This window comes from Peromyscus maniculatus, chromosome 1 (assembly GCF_049852395.1).
Source record: "Peromyscus maniculatus bairdii isolate BWxNUB_F1_BW_parent chromosome 1, HU_Pman_BW_mat_3.1, whole genome shotgun sequence".
Lineage (NCBI taxonomy): Eukaryota > Metazoa > Chordata > Mammalia > Rodentia > Cricetidae > Peromyscus > Peromyscus maniculatus.
This window is the reverse complement of record NC_134852.1, coordinates 5,694,816-5,706,530: the sequence shown is the minus strand read 5'-3', so window position 1 is coordinate 5,706,530 and position 11,715 is coordinate 5,694,816. Positions and strand designations below refer to the sequence as shown.

General features: G+C 44.4%; 1 pseudogene; it reads left to right on the top strand.

The window, feature by feature from the left end:
* The first annotated feature begins 1,430 nt into the window (after positions 1-1,430).
* LOC143272673 (insulin-induced gene 1 protein pseudogene) lies at positions 1,431-4,092 on the top strand (annotated as a pseudogene).
* Positions 4,093-11,715: the final 7,623 nt, after the last annotated feature.

The window sequence follows — 11,715 nt, the reverse complement described above, 5'->3', positions numbered from 1 at the left end:
CCAACACACTCAGAGAAACACATTCTGCCCCTGACCAACTCAGCACATAAACCAACCAATTCCTGAGCAGGAAAACCAATAAATCCCTGAGCATGAAATCCAGTCAATCTTTGATCATGGTAATTCCCTTAACAAAGGGGAGCAGAGAAATAACATCTTTCACCAGATCAGGAGCAGAGCTGCTACATGTCCTCAGGTAAACTCCCTTAGCAGAGTGGAGCAGAAAAATAATGTCTCTCCTAGAAGGGAGCAGAACTGCTACATTCCTGTGGGGAAAACATCCCCCACAAGAACAAAGGTGTAAGTGTTCCAGAGAAGCTAGGAAATAACGAGGACCCTGAGGGGGATTTATGCATCACTTTGGGAAGGAGAAACAGAGGAGATCTCCATGAATAAACTGGGGATGTGGAGTGGAGAAGATGAGGGAATGAGATGATTGAGCTAGGGGACAGACCGAGTGGGAGAGCAATGGAAGAGTTATCTTGATAGAGGGAAACATTATGGGACAAAGGAGAGATCTAGTCCTAGGGAAATTTCCAGGAATCCACAAGGATGTCCCCAGATTAGACTACTAGCACCTGGCCTACCCTGGTCAGATTAGTGAATATCCTAACTGTAATCAGAGGCTTCATCCAGTAATTCATGGAAGCAGATGCAGAGATCCACAACCAAGCACCAGGTCAAGCTCTGGGAGTTCAGTTGAAGAGAGGAAGAGGGATTATATGAACAAGAAGGGGTGGTGAAGATCATGATGGGGAAATCTACAGAGACAACTGAACCAAGTTCATAGTAACTTGTATACTTTAGACCAACAGCTGTGGAACCTGCATGGGACCAGACTAGACCCTCTGCATAGGTAGATAGTTGGACAGCTGGGTCTGTGTGAGGGGCCCCTGGCAGTGTGATCAGGATCTATCCCTGGTGCATGAGCTGGCTTTCTGGATCCCATTACCTATGATCAGACACCTTACTCACACTTGTTGAAACAGGGAGGGGCTTCACCCTGCCTCAACTGAATGTACGAGGCTTAACTGTCCCATCATGGGAAAACGTATCCTTTTGGAGGAGGGTATGAGAGGTGGGTCAGTGGTGGAATGTGGAGGTAGAGCAAATGGAAGGAGGAATGAGAGAGGGATCTGTGGTTTATATATAAAATGAATTAAAATTTTAAAAAACAGAGGTGTAGGTATTGCCTGGCTTCTGCCATCCATAATACTGTTTCCTTCTAAGATATAGGTATCACCTGGCTTCTGACATCCAGCATAATTTTCCCTTCAGAGCTTAGGTATTTCCTGTCTTCCATTGGCCAGGATACTTTTCTCTTTAGAGCAATAGGTATTGCATGGCTTCTGACAGCCAGGATATATTTCTCTTCAGAACTGTAACACTTAAAAATATAGTCTGGGCCGCTCCTGGGCAGTCCAGGAGCGCTACCCTTGGTGTCGTGGTGTGCTCCTCCCACTGTGCGCCTGGCCGCCGATGCCCAGGCTGCACGACCACGTCTGGAGCTGCCCAAGCGCTGGCGCTGCGAGGCCGTACAGCCTCCCACGAGGCACGATTGCGGCAGCCCGCTGTCCGCAGGGCCCCGGAGCCCCAGAGCCGGCGCCCCGGGGCCAGTGAGCGGGAACGGCAGGATGTGGCGCGCGGCCCGGCAGCTGACACCACGACCTGGTGCAGCGGAGCCTCGTGCTCTTCTCGTTCGGTATGGTCCTGACCCTGGTGCTCAACCTGCTGCAAATCCAGCGGAATGTCACGCTCTTCCCCGACGAGGTGATCGCCCCCATCTTCTCCTCCGCCTGGTGGGTGCCCCCTTGCTGTGGCACGGCAGCCGCTGTTGTTGGCCTCCTGTACCCATGTATTGACAGTCACCTGGGAAAACCACACAAGTTCAAGAGAGAGTGGGCCAGTGTCATGCGCTGTATCGCCGTGTTCGTTGGCATCAACCATGCCAGTGCCAAATTGGATTTTGCCAATAATGTCCAACTGTCCTTGACTTTAGCAGCCCTGTCTTTGGGCCTGTGGTGGACGTTCGATCGCTCCTGAAGCGGCCTTGGGCTTGGGATCACCATTGCCTTCCTAGCTACGCTGATCACTCAGTTTCTTGTGTATAACGGTGTCTACCAGTACATGTCCCCAGATTTCCTCTATATCCGCTCCTGGCTCCCGTGTATATTTTTCTCAAGAGGCGTCACAGTGGGAAACATAGGACGACAGTTAGCTATGGGCGCTCCAGAAAAGCCTCACAGTGACTGAACTTCAGGGCATGGTTCAGAGTGGAAGCAGGATGCAGAGACACTGGTCCTGGGTGTGATGAAGACTCTTTTTCCTCAATGTCCCATTTAGACTGGGCTGACGATGATAAATGACTCCTGAAGAAGTGTTCACATGGTCTAGACTAGCAAACGGAGGCAAGGACTACTGACCTAAAAGTCTTACCTTGCTCACCCACCCTCACACCTGTCTGCACTGGAACATTCCATCCCAGGCTGTATGTGAGAGTGGGGCAGGGGGCCAGTTTCCTGAGTATTAGATTTCATTCATCATTCAAAGCAAGTTGCCCTATTTCAAAGCCTTGAATCAATGAATTACCAACCTGCAGTTTTGTGTCAGTGCCCAAAGGGGAGAGGTTGATGGTGCTTAACAGACATGAAGTATGTGTAATAAGAATATTTATCCAGAATTAAAATGGAGGGTGTGTAAGGGGTGGGAGAGAAGAGCAGCAGTGAGGCAGAGGAAGGCCATGCTCCCGGTCGGTCCCAGTGCAGCCACATCTCCAGGGCACGCTCAGGCAGGTGCTCACATGTGGGCCTCACCAGTGGGGACCATGCTTTTCACTGCCAGGGATTTGTAGACAATCTTACTGAGAGCCAAGGGCAGCGCAAAGTCATGACTCTGCACCGTGATGCTGGACTTTTCACCTCAATTTAAATGAAGTTTGGTCCACGAGCTGGACGATCTAAGAGTGGGTAGCTGTCTGTGCTGTTTCAGTCATAATGAGCCGAAATTGTTTGTGTCACTCCAGAGTGGAGAGGACTTTTCCACAGCCCTATGGAGCTTGCAATCTGTGATTGCCTTGTAAAAGGTTGAGTGCGCATGTCACTGCGTTAAACACACGGTGTCCTGTATGCATTGAATGGCATAGACCACGTGGGACCTAATTTGCAAGTATTGGGTCTTCAACTTCAAGTGCAATGTGTATGAAAACCAATCGGAGCATTGTATTCTCTTAAATGTTTATTTTATTTTATTTTATTTTTAACCGCGTGAGCTGTTCCAGAGAAGGGTTCTGGGGTCATTTCAGAGCTGCGTGGAGGCGAGCTCAGCAATACTTCTGTCAGCTGTGACACTCCCTCAGTCACACCCTCCACTGCGCCCTAGTCCTCTGACATACTCCAGTTCTGTGAGTTTAGTAATTTGTACTTACAAATTTACTTTTTTTTTTATTCTGCAATGTAAGTGTTTTGGGTTTGTTTTAGATTCTGTAGAACTGACTCGATGAAACAGAAGTTGGGCCCTAGGCAGGACAGGAGCTTGGTGCCTGTGTGAATATCTGGGTTTGGGTTCACTCACGTGGTGATGCTCATTGGGGTTTTGCTTATTTTGTTTTGAGGAAAATGTCTGGAGTAAACTGGTTTTCTGAAACTACTTAGGTTAGGAGAAAATGGGTTGTTCTGGACTTTGGAGCAACCCTTAAAATTTCCTGGAAATAAAAACGAATGGTTGGTCCTTCGAAGGCATTCTTCAGCTAAGACTTAAGTGTCTTACAAAAACCACAAGTGACTAGAAGAAGAGCAAGTGAACTTGGCGATGAACTTGATCATATATGATGAGTATTTTTTTCTCTTAAACTGGAAATAAATCTAGTAGAAGTAATGTAGCCAAAAAATGTGAACCCGAAGGATATTTTTGCCAATAGCTTATAGCAGGTACATTGAACCAAAGTGATCAAATTTGTAAAAATGATAATTAGTACCAACCACATTCACTGTCCCCGATCTGAACACCCAGCGAGGTTCACGTCCATGCTAACTTTGCAGCATTGTGTTCTTTTTGCATTCTTTTTTTACTTTTATTAAAGGTTCAAAACCAGAATATATATATATATATATAGTCTGGCTTATGTTGGCCAGAATATATTTCCCTTCAGAGCTGGAAAACTTACAGGTATAGCCTGGCTTTTGACAGCAAGGATACCTTTCCCTTCAGAATTGTAAAACTTACAAACATACCTGAGCTGTGTATTTCCTGGGGTTCACTGGGCTTAGACCACATATAGGGACTTCTTGGTAGCCATAACATCTAAACTTCCCACTATACCTGGTTGTCACAGGACCCATATGGAAAAGATCCTAGAACTTACCAGGAGAGATACATATTGTGAGTCCAGGGGCTTGGAGTATACCCCATCTTCCTTGGTCAAAATGAACCTGTCATGGGCTGGAGAGATGGCTCAGAGGTTAAGAGCACTGACTGCTCTCCCAGAGGTCCTGAGATCAATTGCCAGCAACCACATGGTGGCTCACAACCATCTATAATGAGATCTGGTGCCCTCTTCTGGTGTGCAGACATACATACAAACAGAACACTGTATACATAATAAATAAATAAATCTTTTAAAAAATGAACCTGTCATATCTCTCCCATGAGACACACTGGAGTGCCATGCTCCTTCTTGAGGCCACCACAGAGCTGGACAGGGCTGACAATCTAGCTGACAGGGCTGAAGAATAATCCTACAAAGAAGAAAGTAGCATGTTACATGTGCTCATATAGCCTACCTCATCTTAAGAGTTTCCCTATGGGAAGAATGTTATGCCCAGATTGTGACCCCCCCAAAGAGACCACCGAAGACCTTGGATGTCCAGAATGCAACAGCAAGGTTATTCTGCAGATACAAGTCTAGACAGGGACTCATTCCTACACCCAATACAGTGAGGCAGGGAGGAGTCCCTCTTTCTTGGGAAGTTAGTTTTTATAGGCAAAACCCATAAAATTTCTTAGAGGGGAGGGGGTTAGTAAGGGTCCATCCTTGATTGGTCCAGTTTTTCCCGAGCCTGGACTTTACCTTATTCTAGCTTATCTGTTTGCCCTGTCAGGAGACTTACCACTCATTTCCGGGGTCTGGTCATGTTATCTCTGGAGAGGGGCATCTCGTGGTTAATTGGTTACCATCAGACATCCTGACTCTGTTCTTTTGTTCCTGGGGCTGACGCCATCATTTCTGGGGACTTGAAACTGGCCTGGGTCTATCTATATTGTGATATCTTTGTCTAAGGCCCCCTTTTTGAGACAATAGAGTGAGGGTCTTATTGTGCCTAGATCACTTCTCCAAAGCTGCTACTGGAGACTTTAGGTACAGAATGCAAAAGTAAGGTGTTGTCTAAGTATACAAGCCTCCAGGGAGGCTCTTCTAAATCTCTCACTCACAGCAGGGAGGTTGGAAGGAGCACTCCCCTTTCTTTGTGAGGCTAGTTCTTAAAGGCACAGACCACATAATTCATCTCCCACTGCCTGCATCCCTCTTTTAGGTTCATATCAGTAGTTTTTTTATGTTATCTTTATTTCCCGTTTGTTCAGCAACCGTGTCTGGGAGTTTTATGAGCTGTTTCCAGGGTTTGGGGAGTTTGGGATGTTTTATGACCACTTAGTCTCTGCCAAATGGTCGTATATCTGTGTTTTCTTAAATTTTTGTAGTTGATAAAGCCACCTGGAAAAAGGCGTCTAAGTTCTTATCTACATTTAAGAATCCTGGTTTTAGCTTCTCTTTGTCTGTAGGGGATGAAGTAGGTGGTTTACTGAGGTTTCACAAGGAAAATACCCTTGAGAACAGACCCCTTTTGTGAAACCTCAGAGCTCCTTCCAACCTCCCTGCTGTGTGAGAGAGGTTTGGAACGAGCCCCCCTGCCGAGGCTTGTAAACTTTATTTGAATAAACCTTGCTTTTGCATTCTGTACCTGAGGTCTCCTTGGCTTCTTTGGGGACATGATCTGGGCATAACACCTTTCATGAAGTTAGGGACTTGGTCAGGAAACCTAATGTGTCCACTTTTCTGTCCCCACCACAAGATAGGAAGATACACAGAGTGTATGTAGCCTTTAGGTGGTGGGATCTCCCTCCTATCACAGGCTGTCCTTTCATCAGCCTCAAAGGAAGAAGAATTTCCTTCTTTGGCCAACTGTCTTTGGTTTCCCAAATGCTTCAGCTCAACAAGGATCTAGATTATTATTTGTAGAAGGAGTTTCATGAAGCATAGACAGTGATCAAACTCATGATGATCCTCCCTCAGCTTCCTCTGTGCTGGGATTATGGGCCAGTGATGAGCTAGTCTTTTCTCACAGAATGAGCTTTTCTGTGGAATCTTCTATATCAGTCTGAATGATTTTCATGTCATCAAAGGCCAGGACTTAGCAATTAATGTCCTAGTTTCTTCTTGAGAAGTAACTTCCTAACTGAGAGTGACCTAGGCGTGGCCATTTTCCCTCAGAGCCTCCATGTCAGTCTTCTTCACTCATTCATCCAGACCATCCTCACTGTGGTGTGTGGTCCTAATCACAGCCAGACTGCTCCCCAGCTGTTAAGTTGTTTTGAAGACATTACATGAATTTTCCTGGAGACACATAAACACTGCGTACTCAACCAGATGGGGCATAACTAACAGAAAGAGTGACACAACTCCACCATGCCAGGCCTGGTGAAGGAGTTAGTTTTGTTTTATTGGTATTAAAGGTGAATTAGCATCTGTTTAATGTCCACATCACTGAAGAAAAGATTTTCCCCAGCAACCTTTAACTGCCTATCTGCTATCTGTCCTTAGGGAGAGGTATCATCTCCTGGGATTCTACATGAAAGAACACCTTAATGGGCCCAATCTTATATTCATCACCTCTAGGCCATCATAGGGACTAGGAGTTCAAGAAGGCAAATGTCATCCCTTGACTGCAGGACAGCATCCCACAGCAGGGGAAAATGCATATTGATGCTTCAGGGCAGAAGCAAAGCAGAGAGAGAGAGACAAACCACATGATTTTACAGCTCACAAGGAGCTTCTATCCTGGAGAGGAGCACAGAGGAGATACACAGGGAGATAGAGAGGGAAATGAGGCTCTTTTCATGGCACTCTGGCTTTATGTTTCCTTTGCCAACTTGTTCCCTGTAGATCCCTCCTCCACTTCTTATTAACACAAATCACTCCATCTCCCAAGAAGCAACATTCTCATCCATTCTTGTCTCTTTGGTATGCCATATTTCCCCATGAGATTGAATACCTGTGGTTGTCTATTTTTTCAAATATTCTCATCTTCTATGTCTATGTATTTATTTGTATCTGCTTTCTTGTACCAAAATGTTGCTCCTCTGCACCACACTACAGCTCAGTTGATTATGTTTGCATCCATGGACCCCTTATTATGATCCAGCAGTACACAAATCCAGTGTAGGGGCTCATGTCTATAATCTAAGTGTTCAGATGATGGCGGCAGGACAACCATTTATGCCACCCAGTGCATGCATTTAATATCAGCCTGGGATACATCAGACCTCGTTCAACAACAGACAAGTGAATGAACAAACAATCAGACACCTATACTGTACAGGTAATCCCTAACTTTTCCTCATATCCACTTCTAAGGAGACATGCTCATGCTCTTTCAGACACAGCAGCACCCAAGCCCTTGCATCTTATTCATGCTTGTCTGGTCATACACAGTATCACACATAGTGTTTCTTTCCTAATTATTCACAGATACTTGTTTTCTCTGACCTGAGAGGATGTGATGAGCTAACCCTGTGAGTCAGTCATACTTTCACTCAGGAGTCTAAAGATTCATATCTAATTTATTGTTTATCTTAACCAAGAAAAATTATAACTATCTAGTTTTTAACTACATCAAAGACCTCAGAAGAATATAATATTACCTAAGTAAACAGAAAGTGCATTGTAAGCAACTTTCAAAAATCTAGAATGACAGAGACAGCTGGCTGCCTGGACAGTCACCTAAAGTTCTTCTGCAATATTGGGACATCCATTTTCAGCCCATAGACCTAGAGACTCAGTCATTTTTTTCTGTGTCCTGTAGAATGTCTGGTAGTTTCTTCTACCCAAGCAGGAACCTGAAGGACCATCACCTTGAAGAGTTCAATGGTCACCTTCCTATGGGTCCTGCATGTCCAGTTGATACAACATTTTGTCAAGCAGTTCAAGCAAGAACAGTTTCTTGCCCAAATGGCTATTTTTGCCAAGAAGAAGATAAATTCCATATGGACTGTCTTTGACGCCCATCATCTTCCTTGAAGTAATTGGTCCTGGCAGAAGCAGACATGTCTCGTCGTCCAGAAAAGTCTAAGTTTTTAAAACATTTTAAGGCCAGGCGTGGTGGTGCATGCTTTTAATCCCAGCATTTGGGAGGCAGAGGCAGGTGGATCTATGTGAGTTCGAGGCCAACCTGGTCTACAGAGTGAGATCCAGAACAGGCGCCAAAACTACATATTATGTAGGTCTTTGAAGTGTTTGAAGATTACCTTCCTAATTGAAATATATATATAATATATATATATAATATATATATACATATATATAAACGTGACTGTAAGTTTGACTATCATAAAAGAATAATTATTAATCTGTATTAATTATCCATTACAATTTAAATGAGTTACATAACATAATACCTTAAATGAGAGTAGAAATAGAAATATACATACAGTATAACAAAATTAACTTTAAATTTGTATCAACAAACTAAAATCTATAGCAATGTAAAACATTTTAAACAAGTTGCTCTTTAAAAGTAGGTTCAGCAATCCACCCTTTTATCCTATCATATCTACACCTTATACTTCCATATCAGAAGGGACTGTAACCCTCCAGTGTTGGTCACAGTAGTCTTGGAAGATTCATGCTGTCAAAGGGAGGGGAACACATCATGAGTACTCTTGCTCCCTAAACCCACCCCTAGTTCACAGACACACAGCATGTTCATCCTGGGCCAACAAATGTTGACCCACATGAGCTCATGCAGATGTTCCACTTACTACAAGAATAAAATCACAGGTGTGGTCAATGCCCAGCAACACCCTGCAGCTTCTGGTCATAGGTGAAGAAGTTCCAACCCTGTTCCTGTGATTTCAAGACCTTAATGTCTTTTCTTTTCTTTGTGTTTGTGTATTTTTTCATTATCCTTTTTTATTTAAAAGTTTTCTTTCATTTTACATACCAATCACGGTTCCCCCTCCCACCCTTCTCATGCTCACCCCACAAATTTCACCTACCCTACTGACCTTCATCCAATCCTCAGAGAGGGTAAGGCCTTCCATGGGGAGTCAACAAAGTCTGGCATTGACAACTCACAGGGATGGAAAGACACGGAGGCTGGGAGAGGAATGTCCCCTTAAAAATGGATGTGATGAAATACTTGGGACATATCCACACTATGGGAGCTTTATACTAAATATATTTTCACTATTTCTTTGAAGATAATTACATGCATAAAATGTATTTGATCATGTTTACCACATACACTAGATGATATTTTTCTTTCCTTTTATGAGAGAGGGCCTGATATAGCCCAGGCTGACCCCAACACATTGCATAGTAAGAATGTCCTTAAACTCCCAATACTCTTAGCTCTGCCTCCTAAATGATTAGTCAAAGACTTGAGCCACAACATCAGATTTATGCAGTACTGTGAATCAAACCCTGACATCTAAGAATTTCACACAAGTACTACACCAACTGAGCACTTTTCTGGTGTAGTAAAGGACATACACAGACAGACATACAGGATGGTAATTATTCATATTGACATTGATACAGAGAGGAAATTAAGGATGTTTTGGGGCTCAGCAACAAAAGGGGGAAATCTTCACTGACCTCTGTACTATTCTCCATGTGACAAACAGGAAATGTTTGTGCCATAAACCCATCTTAAATGATGCTAAGTTAGAGAATTTTCCCCACGTGACATACTCCTAGCATGGGATCATTACTAAAGAGGAGGCTGAAAATTTTTACAGCCAACACATGGTGGATGATGACAAACTTTTCTGGACACTGCAGAATAGTCGAACATTTGAGATCACAGTGGTTGTGATAACATCTACAAGCCCCACACAAGCTCAATGCAGAACAAATCCAGTATTATGATGGGAGATCGGCAAAGAGCCCCACCCATAGATGAGATATCTACTGGGAGAAGGAGAATCAGTTTCTTTAATGGTGTGGCCCTGAGTATTATGCCCAAGAATATGGGAAGCACAAATAGAGCTGCATGGAAGAAATTTGACAGGTGTGTAAGGAAAATCAGTGGATTTTCAACAGCTAGAAGGTCACAGAAGGAATCAAAAGGAAAAATCAGTCAGAGCAGCGGTAGTGCTCGCCTTTAATCCCCATACTTGGGTGATCTCTGAGTTTGCGGTCAGGCTGGTCTACAGAGCATGATCTAGGACAGGCACCAATGCTACACAGAGAAACCCTGTCTCAAAAAACCAAAAAAAAAAGGAAGAAAGAAAAGCAGGTCAGTGAAAAGGAACCAGCCAGAGAGGGTGAGGGAGAACTGAGGGGTGGGAAGGTGGATTCCATCAAAACACAATACATCCCGACATCGCTGCTCACCTGGTGCGCTTGGCTTCGCCCTCGTGGGCACGTGACCATCTAATTGGACATTTTTAAACAATTAAGATCTTAAGACCTTGGCCAGGTTTGGTGGCCCACACCTTTAATCCAAACACTTGGAAGCAGAAGCATGAGGATTTATTTCTGTTAGTTCCAACCCAGCCTGGCCTACATAACCAGTTCCAGGACTGCCAGAGCTCCACATAGAGAGAGCCTTTTCAAAATCTACAACAAGAATAATTAAATGCATAAGAATAAGAAAATGATAGCAAATGAAAAAAATTAAAGTAAGATCAGAAATTTACCATTACAGGATAAAGTGAGTGTAGGTCAGGGGTCGAGTATGTTCTTAGAATACTGGAGGCCCTGCCATCAGTCCCTGGCACTAAAAGGAAAAGGAAATAAGATATTTTTACTGAGTTCTCTTTCTCTTGAATTAGGTCACCAAACAGACACAAATATGCTGTTATTTGGCAAAGCCCTGAAGTATAAGACCATCACCCTCAAGGCTTAGCCCGGTGACTTCATATAGAATGTCAAGGCTGAGGTCCAAGACAGGGAAGGCATCCCACCTGACCAGCAGCAGCTGGTGTGAGCTGCCAGCAGATAGAACACAGCTGCACCCTGGCCAGCAGCAAGGTCCAGAAAGAGTCCCACTGGTCACTGGTGCTGTGCCTGTGTGGTGGCCTCATAGAGCCATCCCTTTGCCAATTTCTCCAGAAACACAACTGTGAAAAAGCCATGTACTGCTGCCCACAAGTGCTGCCCACACCTGCACCCCTGTGTGGTCAAATTCCTCAAGAAGAAGGGTGGCCATACCAACAACCTGTGCCCCAAGAAAGTCAAATGATGCTGGGACCGTGTTTGGCCCAGGACTCCTGGGAAACAATGAATATTTTTTGCCTGCAGGAGAAGGACTAAGGAAAGTGATGATGCTAAGATTGGGCTAGTGACATGGACCAGTGTATGAGTGCTGGTGCCAACCTTCAGCCCTGACGCTGACCCACATTATGCAAAGAGAACACTGTCTTCTGTAGGTGTCCTCTGACCGCCATGCATGTGCTGTGACACATGCAAATATACACACATGAAGGAAAAAGTAAGTG